This window comes from Xyrauchen texanus, chromosome 6 (genome assembly GCF_025860055.1).
Source record: "Xyrauchen texanus isolate HMW12.3.18 chromosome 6, RBS_HiC_50CHRs, whole genome shotgun sequence".
Classification (NCBI taxonomy): Eukaryota; Metazoa; Chordata; class Actinopteri; order Cypriniformes; family Catostomidae; genus Xyrauchen; species Xyrauchen texanus.
The window spans coordinates 2040423-2052673 of NC_068281.1; positions in this window are offsets into that span (position 1 = coordinate 2040423).

Sequence of the window (12251 nt, forward strand, 5' to 3'; positions counted from 1 at the left end):
TAATACTCCAGTGGTTTAATCCACATATTTTGGAGTGATGTGTGTGTGGGAGAAACGGATCAATATTTAAATCATCTTTTACTATAAATGTCCACTTTCACATTCTTCTTTTGTTTTTGGCTATTCACGTCCCCGTCCATATCGCCATCTGCTGGTCAGGGAGGAGATTTCACAGTAAAAAAACAGGACTTAAATATTGATCTGTTTCTCACCCACACCTATCATATTACCTCTGAAGACATGGATTAAACCACTGAGTCACATGGATTACTTTTATGCTGCCTTTATATGCTTTTTGGAGCTTCAAAGTTCTTTCAACCACTTCCATTGAATGGACAAAAAGTTTAGATGTTTTTGTAAAAATATTCTCTGTGTCCAGCGAATGTGAGAGAATTTTCATTTTTGGGTGAACTGTCCCTTTAAATGTGCATTAGGGGCTGAGTCCCCCTTAAGAGTGAAATCAAAGCCCCTGCTCCAAAGTATTTGAAAAATACTATCCTACTATGATGTAACGGGTATAAAAAATGGTACAAACATAGTATTTTATACTTCAACATAACCCCACCCTCTCTACGGTTTACTCCCTTTGACGCCGCTCGCGCGAGCCTGTCTACGACACGGTCGCTCCCGTTCTGGACTACAAGCCCCATAATGCACCTCGATTCGCGCGATTGACAGCAGTCGCGAGACTAGAGCCCGAAGCCATTTGTTTTGAGAATAATGGCTGGCTGATGAAGTTATTGGCTGGCTAGCCGGCTCAGCCAAAACATAAATGGCTGCTGCAGCCGCCAAATTTTCATAGCTGCAAATGGCTGAAGCTGCCACTTCATGTCTACAGATGTCTATGTTCAGTGGTGGACAGTAACGAAGTAAATGTAATTCGTTACTGTACTTAAGTAGCTTTTTTGTGTATCTGTACTTTACTGAAGTATTTAAATTTGGGGAGACTTTTACTTTAACTCCACTACATTGCAAAGTCAAATATCTTACTTTTTACTCTACTACATTTTCAAAATCAGTCGTTCCTTTTTATTTATGAGTGGATAAAAATGTAACTGGTCAAACGAGCCACCAATCACAGTACAGCGCGCGCGCTTTGTTTTGAACTTGCCTTGGCGGCATCTACTAAGCGCGAACCAGGGGTGCGTTTCCCAAAAGCATCGTTAGCCAACTATGGTCACAAGTTCCGTCGTTATCATCATAGTTCAACGAGTCGGTGTTTCCTGAAACCATCGTTCCAACGAACATTCGCAAACAGCATCGCAGAGTTGTGTGGTTGGAACGACAGCTCTCGACCTGTGGTTAGAAGCAGAGTTTCTTGTTATTATAACATGTGGGCTTAATAAATTATTATCTTGAGCCAAATAAGCAAGATGACATTCAGTACAATCAGTATCTTTTATTTAGAAGACATACAAATGTCCTTTATGTCTTTTAGATTGTCAATAGATTTAAAGCACCGTTTTTGAAGAGTGCGCATGTGTGAACGTGCTCTAGTGCGTAAGAACGAGCCTATGATTGAATCTGGAAATAAAGCAAATAACTGAGAAAAATATGAGAGAGTCCTCAGATGACATGTCCGTAATTTATAGCAAAACATCTAGCATTAATTCGATCGCAAACAGATTCATTAAAAGTAGTTTTTACTCCACCACATGTGTGACATCATTAACCAACGTGGTTGAACAACCAATTTGCGACAATACGGTTTCGGGAAACAGTCGTGACTAGCAAGTTGATTTCTTCAACAGTGCATCGTACTACGGTAGTGGAGCAGCAAGTTACGTTGTTGTACGGGAAACGCACCCCAGAGTTGAGAGCAGGGACGGACTGGGGCTAAAAAACAGCCCTGGACTTTCTCCATCATCCGGCCATTCGCCACTAGCCTCTTTTCTTTTACTTTTTCCCATCCACCTTTCTCCTTACGTTTTCTGCTAGCCATTCTGCCGGCGATTTAACCCTTTCACATAAATGTAAAATATTCTGGCTGACTGTTATTTAGACCGTTATTTACTTTATGGTTTCCATGGTGACGCGTCATTGCTTGTCACGTGACACACCGCAGCCACAACAGCACTGAATGAATGATGATATGCTTTATGCCGTTTTTCCTTTTTATTAAAAATATTCACACATTTGTTAGCATGTTAGCATGAAATATCTGATATTCAGATTGTCAAATAAATGCAAGTGGGTGAGTTTTGTTGTCTAAACACCTTTATAACGATCGCGTTAGTTGAGCTGTGAGCGATGGGCGCCGTCATAGTGCCACAGTTCAGAGAATCGGATCTGTTGGATTTAGGCTACAACACGTTAATTCATCCACTTCTCCCAAAATACATGAAAGTAAGTGACCGGTGAACTGGGAGAAGAATAGAGTAAACTTTAAAGTTACTTTCACAATGTGTATCTGATTGATATGAATAAAACGTGTCTAATTATTATGGAAAGGAATATTATTGCCGTTTCCATAGACATCAGTGTGTATTTTACAAACTCTATGTCTCTCTAAATGTATTGTATTGTTTGTTTAGTACCTACGTATGTGAAATGAAATTATATGTCTGAAACCTAAAACCTAAAAGAAACATTATGTGGTTGAAAACACTGAAAACTAAGTTGTGATATGACAGCGCTGAGCGCGTCCGTCTCTGGCTCAGCGCCAGCCAACGCGCGAAAGCACATTTAATATTAGCAGCTAATCACGGTGCACTGACCGTTCTAATCACACTGGTGTGCGTGTGTGTGTGTGTGTGTGTGTGTGTGTGTGTGCGTGTGCGTGTGTGTGTATATATATATATTTATTTATATTTAATGGCATTGTGCAGGCGTATGTGAATGTATCATAACATTAGGATGTTAATAATTATGACCATAGACACGCGAGAAAAATATATACAGTAAATACTGTAAATGTATTATACCTTATGGGAACAGTCCCCTTCCCTCCAAAATTAAACACACAAAAAATGTATTCAATTCAAATATATATATATATATATATATATATATGACTAATTAATGTCATATTATTAATAGATTGGTGTGCCAAGAGTGACATTAGTCTTCATGTAGACTGAGTTAAGCAAGAGTCTTGTGACAAATTATAATAGGACATTACGGCCATAAAAAATCATAGTACTTGGATACTTAAGTACATTTGAAGGCAAATACTTTTGTACTTTTACTCAAGTGAATTTTTAAAGGCAGCACTTCTACTTTTACTTAAGTAATATTTTACCTTGAGTATCTTTACTTTAACTCAAGTACATGGTATGTGTACTTCGTCCACCACTGTCTATGTTATACTGATTTACTAGATCTCAATATTTCCAAGCAATGCATGGCTTACACTATATTTCTACAAAATGCAATACAATGTAATAAAGAAAACACCAGATTTTACTTTCACAACGTATGCATATATTTATTTTGTAGTCTGTATGCTACTAAACATTTTCACATAGCCTACAATGTGTTGTGTTTAGGCTAAATGTATGTAGGCTAAGTTGTAATAACTTGGCATTATCATGGATGGAGCTTATCATATTACACCTTGATTAAGAATGCAAACTTTTGTTGAATTTTATGAGAAATCTACAGACGCAAACAGACGAAGTGTAGTAAAATAAAGACCTAAATGTGTATTTCGGACTTTTTTTCACCACAAGTCTGAAAGAAGACATGTTATTGAAGACAAATATCCAAAAAATCTCAAAATTGACCAGTAAAAAAAAACTATGTTTTTGCCTGCCGTGTCTCGCCTTAATATAAACACACACTGTTATCAGTATTATTTTGGACAAAGTTTTGCACATTTCACTTCAATGTACACTGAAGCATGCGTCGTGAATTAGCAATGTGGAAACGGTGGTTTGTTACTGCAGTAATATCACGTTCAGTGCTATAAATCTCTCCGTTCCAGAATATTTGGTTCATAACATCAATCTTTGATTCAGGTGTTTGTGCAACCGTGCCCTGAAGATTTAACAAAAGTCTGGGTAGGCCTAAGTTAAAAAAAAGTAAGTAGGAATTAGGAAAGTATGTGAGAAGTGAGATCAAAATTACCTTGCTTGCTTCTTTCCGCCATTTCACCTCAGTGCGAGAAAAACATGCATCGCTTCTTCTGTACGGAAAACGAGCAATTTTAATTGGTCGTCAATTCACTGTGAGTCTGTGTATCGTAGCAACGAGCACAAGACTGCGCTGTTATGAATCCAGTGGGAAAATAGATCTCGTGTATTGTTTATATATTTCGTGTGTGTATGTCTCTATGTGATAGAATTATTATTTGATGCAAATAATTCTAGCCGGCTCAGCCAAACTTTATCAGATGGCGGCTCAATTTGGCTTACGAAATTATTGGCTGGCGGCGGCTGAAATTCTAAATGGCGCAAATGGCGGCGCCTGGCGGCGGCTTCGGGGTCTACGCGAGACAGCTTGAAATGTGCAAGTTTACCAGCTCAAAGTCACAGCAGCTGACGTGAAAGTGACATGAAACGTGTTTAAAAATCACTCCTGCAAAATGAAGCCCTGCAGTCGCTGGTGCAGTTTGATTTGAGCGGGGTTTTGTGTGGAAGTGGATAGTGACATCATATGTGTGCGCACAATGTTTGCAATCAAACTTCATGAAACTTTCATCAGAACCCGATAAATTCGGTGTTTTACTCCTGATTTCGAGTAGAGAGACCTACAACAGGTGCGGTCGGAGAATCAGGTGAGCCAAAAGCTTAATGTAAATGTAACATAATAGTTGTTGTGCTAACAGGCTAAAGCTAAAGCTAAATCACTTTGATACTTGATTGATTTCGCAAGATAAACAATGTACATTATAGGTAAAATGTTTCATAAAAACGCTTTCTATGACATTTGATGTGTTTACATCTTCAAAGATTGTCCTTGTTTTATAAAAAAAATAAAATAAACAATATAAGTTACAGTGATAATGTTTGATACATGAGTAGATGTGTTTGACATCTTGGTGTTGACTAGTCTTTGTACGTTTGATGTCTTTGATGACGTCATGTCTTATGACATGTTTCTTAAATTTGAGTCTGTTGACTTTGCAGAACATTGTACTACACTGTAATAAAGTACAGTAAAAATGTAAACAACTTTACAGAACGGTAATAAACATTAAATAAATTACATCAAATATAAAACATGACACCCCAGTGTATGTAACCGATATTAAAAATAAGATGAAACATAATTATTCCCATAAAATATAATGAAATGTAGTGGGTCACGCAGGGAATTCTGGGAACGCCCGATTAAATTGTTTTTACTGTAATTTTAACAATAATTTACTGTAAAAAGTTAATGTACTCTCTTGTTAAACAATGTACAATTTTACCATTAATTATACAGGAAAATCTTTTTAGATTAAAAAAAAAATATTTTTGCATTTTATTGTAAAAACTATTGCATTGTCTTTTAAAATATATATATAAAAAACTTTATAGTTGATATTCATTTATTAAAAAAAAAATTCTGTAGCATTTTTACAGTATTTTACTGTTAAAATTACAGATTTTTTTTACAATGACATAGTTTTAATGATACACTTAACCCTTACGCACTGTTCGGTCATTTTTGACCGAAATCGACATTGTTTCTTCAATAAAACTGGTTTCCTTTATCTGACGGGTACGAGACTTGGTGACTTTTCGTCCATTTTATATCTGAAAACACACACAACATTTGGAGTTGATTTGATCATTCTAAGTAGAAGAAAAAAAGTCAAACTTGTACTGTTCCCGGTCAAAAGTGACCGCTATAGGAAATGAATGGGAAAGCAAAAATTTTATTTTTTTATTTGCATATTTAATTCTATAAAATGTACAAAAAAAACCTGCCACAATGCAGAAAAAACAAACAAACATGAAGGTGAGACTACCAAACTTCAAGAGTGCAAAACACACACACACACACACACACACCACACACACACACACACACACACACACACACACACACACACACACACACACACACACACATCATGCTGTTAATAATGCTGAATGTTTATTTAATTTTGATGTTTGATAAGTGATGCTTTCTCTATATATTTCCTCTCTTTGTAACACTATTAAAGATGATTATAATAATAATGTGGCATTATTGCAAAAACTGAAAAAAATAAAACAGTAATTATTGAGAGTAATAGTCTTTGATAATGTTTAAATATATATTTATAAATGCAGAACTTGACAAAATCTAGAAATCATCTTCTCTTCAACCAGGGATGAATAAGTAGCTCTCTGCTGCCACCTAGTGTTTATACTTGTAATTACATCTGGTTTTCATATATTTATATATATATATATATATTTTTTTTTTAAGCTTTTAAGCTTTCAAACATTATATGATTTATGAGGATTGGTTCAGTATTTGAAAAATATTCATAAAAAAGTAAATTTTCAAGGTAAATAAATTTCAAGGTCTAAATACCCTAAAACCCACTCAAAATGCACAACTCTTGTCCTTTTACATGACTGAAGTTAGAGTTGTTACATTTCTTTCATAGCAATTAAACAAAATTACTCTCTTAATGTGTCCGGTCACTTTTGACCGGGAAAAACTGTAATGTGATTCAATAATAACCACACTGCTTTGTCTATTTCTGCAGTACATATTATGTAAACTGTGCATGGTATGCAAATTAACACATATACTATTTTTTTAAAGTATAACGTAGTATTCATCAATGTATGTGTTGCTGTTGCCGTGTAAAGCGCTTAACATGAGAAGTTTTTGGCAAAATTCGGTGTTTTTTCCAGGCCAAACAATCTAGCCTCATACATTGTACAATGCAAACATTATGTGTGATGTCACCGCTCTAGTTAAAGCAATGCACACGAGGAATAAGTCTGTTGATATATAATGTGTTTGTATATAAGAAGTTTCTTGTATCACCATTTGTTGTTGTTGTTGTTGTTATTGTGGGTTATCTGTCCTGTTCCTTGAAGAATAAAGCACAAAAGGCTTTCAGTGGAGCTGTCATCTGATCCACAAGGAGCATAAAAGAGACTGTGAGACAGAAGGGGGTGTTGAACGGCGTCCCGTGCATGATCCTAATTTGCAACAGACCCTGTTCTCGGTTGCCATGGCAACTTGATCATCAAAAACTTTTGATGAATCCAGGATCATGTTTAACCCTCTGGTTAACGTTATACTGGGTTATTTCAACTTCAAATAAGAAATAATAATAATGTGTTTAATAATGGAATTCCTGGTTAAGAGCTACACTACCCATGATCCTGAAGTGAAAGATCCACCAATCAGAGACGCGCAGCAAACAAGGTGCGTCAAAAGAGCTCGGCAGCGACCGCCCACTCCCGGGAGACACGTCCAACAGTCTCAAACTGCTTACATGTTTGCTTATATCTGAATATTTTGCTATATACTTTCAATATAGCCTTCTATATTTATAATCAACAACTTTAAATCAATAGTTTTATATAGTTCCACTGTTGTTAATTCGATTAGGTCATTCGCAATGCATCATGGGATTGTAGTTTATTCCCTCATTAAAGACGCGAAGTACAAAGTCTTGTACCTTTTTGTCTAATTTTCAAATACATTTAGTAGACCTGGAGTTACGTGCTGAGTGACTCCAGTTATGCTTCCTAAGCAACCAATTGGCCCGGTTGCTAGGGAGGGTAGAGTCACACGGGGTAACCTCCTCGTGGTCGCGATTAGTGGTTGTTGCTTTCGAGTGGTGAGTTGGGGCGTGAAGCCTCCACACGCGCTACGTTTCCATGGTAACATGCTCAAAAAGTCACGTGGTAAGATGAATATTTAAAAAAAGAAAATAAGAAATAAAGGAAAATAAGTCGTACAAAAATAAATTCAGGAATAAATTGAATTAAAACCGAATTATATTTGTTTTATCAAGTTTTTATCCTTTATTTATTTTCTTATTATTACCTGTATTTATTTATTTATTATTTTTGCAGGTTTCGTCCTCCATAAATACATACAAATTGTGCTGAGTAACGTCATTTTTCCCACCGTGTCCGATATTAAAATCAGTGCGACACACTTTGCTAAAGACGTGTCCATTGTCGATATTTCTTCAAGATATGAAATTAAATTCCTCCGTCCAGCTGTTGTTAAATTTACATGTATATTTTTTTTTTTTCGACGGAGCACTACATAAGTCTTCTCCTCATCTACCAGTGATGCTTGATTCAACTTCATATATATATATACAAATTAAAAAAAATAGATTTTTGATATATATATATATATATATATATATATATATATATATATATATGTGTGTGTGTGTATACAAAATAGATTTTTTTTATAACATTTTATATATTATATAAAAATATTTTTTTACTATTTTTGACTCAAAAATTAAAATTATATAAATATATCAAAAATTTAATGTTTTTTATACAATTGTATATATTATATAAAAATATTTTTTTCCATTTCTGACATAAATCTTAAAATTGGAGTATATATATATAATATACAAATGTAAACATTCTTTTTTTTTTTTTTTTTTTTTAATTTTTGACCCAAAATACATTTTATATACATATAAAATTTTTATATATATATATATATATATATATACACTCAAAATTGTTATATATATATATATATATATATATATATATATATATACACTCAAAATTGTTATATATATATAAAATGTTTTGGGGTCAAAAATAAAAAAATCATGTTTACATTTTTATATCTTTTTATATATATATATATACTCAAAAATATAATGTATCATATAATAATATAAATTTTAAATATTTTTTTCTATTTTTGACTCAAATTATAAATACTAATATATATATATATATATATATATATATATATATATATATATATTTTTTTTTTTTTGGTTTCAAAAATAGAAAACATATTGTATTATTTTATTTATATATATGATAAATTATATATTTAATACGTTTTTTTGTTTTTTTTGTTTACTTTACAGTTTAATCAGAAACACGATATTGATGCTGGATTCACTTCTCTGAGCTGAAATGTTGAATTATTTGAAATATGTCCTGAGTTGATATTTACACCAAAATCAAAAGAAATAATAACAATAAAAAAAAATGAAGCCTACTTTTAGGACCATTAAGGTTTTTTGTATTGTCATTATTTTCATCATTAAAAAAATACACCAATTCTTAATAGTATAGCTAAAGAAAAAAATCTAATATAATTAATGTACTGAATTGAATTTATCCTTATATGTAAAAATGACATGCTAATTTTCATTTCTGTAATGCAGGATTTATCATTATGTTTAATTGTCATGAAACTACAGAAATTCACCCATCAACTCTTAATCTGTACATTAAACTAATGATATTGCAGCTTTGTTCTGTATCACATTAATGTTTTATATTTTCTGATGGGGAGGAAATATGTGCTGCTGCCTGTGTTTAAACTGAGAATGAAACTTTATACATGGTTTGTCCTCTAGATGGCGCCATCGAAACAATTCAAGCGCAGTTCTGTGTTTGTAGTAGTTTAAACTCACCGTCTGTATAGAAATAAACTTTAAGTCTTGATTTTAAAAACATTTCTACCGTCACCGCTCAGGATAAAGAAGATAAAGTTAATTTAACACCGAGCATGTTGTCACATACATGGGGTAAGTTGTCACAATGGGAGCATGCTGTTTATTGATGCTGATTTGACAAATATTCTTTTGTTTGAAATATGAAATATCTGAAGTTTAAAAAAAGATAAATCCTTGTGAAAATTGGAATATATATATATATATATTTATAAAATAAAAAGAAACAATATTTTTTTCTATTTTTGACATTTTAATTATATATATATAAATATATCAAAAATAGATCAAAAAAAAATTTAAATAAAAAAAAATATAAAATTGTAAACATTATATATTTTTATATATATATAATTTTTTATATTTTTACATTTTTATTAAATTGTATATATTATATAAAAATATTTTTTATATTATTGACTTAAAAATTATATATATAAATATATCAAAAATATATTTTTCATATATATATATATACAAATTAAAAAATATAGATTTTTGATATATATATATATAAAATATTTTTTTTAAATAAAATTTTATAATATTTTTTTTCTATTTTTGACTAACATCTTTTAATTATATATATATATAAAATGTAATTTTATTTTTATAAAATGTTATATATTATATAAAAATATTTTTTTCTATTTTTGACTCAAAAAAATGTATATACATATATATATATATACTCACAATGGGAGCATGCAGTTTATTGATGCTGATTTGACAAGTATTATTTTTTTTGAAATATCTGAAGTTTAATAAAAGATAATAAATCCTTGTGACAATTTCCCCATGTGACAACTAGCCCCGCTTACCTTCTTGTACAGACATACACTGACAGTGACTGCCCAGATTTGATCAGTTTGTGAAGCAATTTGTTTGAATATGCAAAATTAATTTGTGTTTCATACCTTTATGATATTCAACCAACAGTCAAAAATGTGACTTTTACTGAATTATCAAATTATTATACGAGTAATACTTGGAATTCACTTCCACTACTATTTACGATTAGTAAAATAGTTTAATAGTAATAACATAGTAATTAAATAGTCATTTGGAGGGTTTTAAATCAGAAATGTGAAGATTATAATTTTATTAATCTGTTAAAATTGTGTATGATTTGAGCTGTAAAGTTATATAATTCATCGTTTTAGGGTTTACAGCTTTATGTCGCCATGGCAACAAAGGCAAATTGTCTATAACTTTCCACAGATGTGGCTATTGAGTGATTTAATGACAGTAAAATCATGTTAACACGCATATTGTTTATGTCTTGTGTCTATACTTGTGAAACAGTATTTTAATGTGTACAGATTAAACCCCATTGACTTGCATTGGAAGTGTCTCACTGGAACACACATTTAAAGGAGGGAGGAGCCTAAATGATGGTTGCCATAGGCACCTGGAACTCTGCCTGTGTATTTGCATGTATTCAAATAGCTCATGAATAATTTACAACACCGCAGCCACTGCGGACAATGATGCTGGTGTTTGCAAATGCTACATTGACACACACTATACGTCCCTCACCGCCAGGAAATCTCTAGATATTGTCAGACGCTTTCGTAATGTCATAAAATACCATGATTCAAATGTAAAACTGTCTAATGGAGGACCCACACGTCCATCTTAATCCTCTGTCACCTTTATAGATTGATTAATATAGTCATTATTTACATTATCATATAAAATCTACATTTCCTTTATTGCACTTGCAATCAAATTCTAATAAATATCAAACAACTTGCAGAAGAAGAGCTTGATGTTTATTGGCTCACTGTATGTAACAGGAAATTATGTCACACTTGTAGAAGCAGCTGATTGGAGGATGTCCACGCTGGACTGTAAATGACTATTTAAAGGGCCAGCGGCTCAAATTCACCCACAAATGGATACAAAAAGAGATACTTTTCTATGTTTTAACCTGTAAAAATGTGGATATTTGAAAAATGTCAGTTATCTGATTAAAATAATTTCTTAAAATAAATATCTTGCATGTACATTTAGCCGGTTCTCGCCTCCTCCTTGCCCATCGTAACCCCCTTACAGCGTGTTTGTGTGCCGGTTCTCGCCTATTCCTTTCCCTTTAACCCCCTTACACTGGTGCCAAAACCCGGGAAGGAGGGATGCCCGTCGCAGAGTCCTAGACACTGCCGTCCACCGGGGGATGGAGTAGACCGACTGCCCTGGCACAGGGAAAGGCCGCTGTCTGCGGGGCGAGTGGGGAGTGCCCTGCCATCCCCCAGAAACACAGAGGGGTCAGAGAAGACCGCCGTCCACGAGGGGAGGATGGAAGTGACTCTCCGACCACCTGGAGTGGTAGTTCCGCTGCCAAGGGCAGAGGAGTGTCCCCATGGGTCGCCGGGAACGTGGAGGGGTGTTCTGTCCGCTGGGGGTCGGAGGTTTGACTCCGGTCCGCCCGGCAGGAGCGGCTGCCATCCGCCTGAGAGGATGGAGGAGTGATCGAGGACCACGCGACGGCACATCAGAGAAGAGGTGAGTGAGTTAACTGGACATTTATCCTCCATCTGCATGTGTTGAAAAGACCAGATTAAACCCATAGACCAGATCACTGCACCTTGTTTAGACCATTTAACAGGACCACCCGTGAGAAAAGCACCGATGATTAACCCTCGCTAGTTCATGAATATTCACATCTCTCTCTCTCTGCTTTTAA